The following is a 614-nucleotide window of genomic DNA, read 5'->3' on the forward strand; positions in this document are numbered from 1 at the left end:
ACCTTGCTTTTCCTGCAGTTTTGCAGCACTATATAAACGCACACTATGAATATTACCATGATCAAAAATTATAGCTGTTTATAGATTGCTGTAAAAATGTATTTTTTTATTTTAAAGCAAAAATATTCAGGTTTAAAGTTTAAGTCTTAATATTGCAACACTTTAAAAATTACAATAAGTAAACAACATACATAAAGTTGATTGTACTATACTTCATCACTAGATATTAAAGACATAGACTACCAGGTATGCACGGGACGTAAAATAAGACGTCTTTTAAACGTCCAAAACAGTCTTTTTTAGTTCTTGTACCAACTGAGTAGGTGGGCGCAAACTTTAAGTGATGTTTAGTGTGTGACATCCTCTTTTACTCAATATTGCTGTTTCGAGATGTTTCATAAACTTAATATGGTTTATGACAATTATAACTGTCACAAATTATTTAAAACCTGATGAGGGTAATAATAAGGATATTATACGAATAGAAAATATTTATTTACTTATTTATCAGGCAAATTAACTATCGACTTTCAATAACAAATTATAAAAAAAGATTAAGACTTAAACAGTGTTTTCAACCAAAAAAAAAATATGCGTTTGTTGTAATAAGATTT

This window comes from Hydra vulgaris, chromosome 10 (genome assembly GCF_038396675.1).
Source record: "Hydra vulgaris chromosome 10, alternate assembly HydraT2T_AEP".
Lineage (NCBI taxonomy): Eukaryota > Metazoa > Cnidaria > Hydrozoa > Anthoathecata > Hydridae > Hydra > Hydra vulgaris.